Source organism: Triticum aestivum, chromosome 6B (genome assembly GCF_018294505.1).
Source record: "Triticum aestivum cultivar Chinese Spring chromosome 6B, IWGSC CS RefSeq v2.1, whole genome shotgun sequence".
Taxonomy (NCBI): Eukaryota; Viridiplantae; Streptophyta; class Magnoliopsida; order Poales; family Poaceae; genus Triticum; species Triticum aestivum.
The window spans coordinates 247,863,888-247,864,877 of NC_057810.1; positions in this window are offsets into that span (position 1 = coordinate 247,863,888).

A 990-nucleotide genomic window follows, 5' to 3' on the forward strand; every position below is an offset into this window, starting at 1 on the left:
GATGATACCATGCCAACTTGGAACCTTATCAGAGTTCATTTCAAATGCTTTTCAATTTCATGGTCTTATAGATCAAAATAATCAGTAAATGCATGAAAAATAACAAATGAAGTCAGGAAGGGTTGTAAATTGATGATGTGGCTTTGAATGTTGCATTTTGAACACAGAAAAACAAGGGGGTTCAAATAAGTTCAAAAAAATGAAATCCCTTTCTAACAGACGAGTTTCCGTATGAAACCCTGATACTTCGAAGGAGATTGTCTGTTTTGTACACGAAGTGCATCCAGTTTTTGCCATAAGCCTCTCTACTTTCTTGCACATGCTATGTGGGTGAAATGATGATACCATGCCAACTTGGAACCTTATCAGAGTTCATTTCAAGTGCTTTTCAATTTCATGGTCTTATAGCTCAAAATAATCATTAAATGCGTGAAAAATAACAGATGAAGTAAGAAAGGGTTGTAAATTGATGATGTTGCTTTGAATGGTGCATTTTGAACACAGAAAAACAATGAGGTTCAAATAAGTTCAAAAGAAATGAAATCCCTTTGTAACAGACGAGTTTCCGTATGAAACCCTGATACTTCGAAGGAGATTGTTTGTTTTGTACACGAAGTGCATCCAGTTTTTGCCGTAAGTCTCTCTACTTTCTTGCACATGCTATGTGGGTGAAATGATGATACCATGCCAACTTGGAACCTTATCAGAGTTCATTTCAAATGCTTTTCAATTTCATGGTCTTATAGCTCAAAATAATCAGTAAATGCATGAAAAATAACAAATGAAGTCAGGAAGGGTTGTAAATTGATGATGTGGCTTTGAATGTTGCATTTTGAACACAGAAAAACAAGAGGGTTCAAATAAGTTCAAAAAAATGAAATCCCTTTGTAACAGACGAGTTTCCGTATGAAACCCTGATACTTCGAAGGAGATTGTCTGTTTTGTACACGAAGTGCATCCAGTTTTTGCCGTAAGCCTCTCTACTTTCTT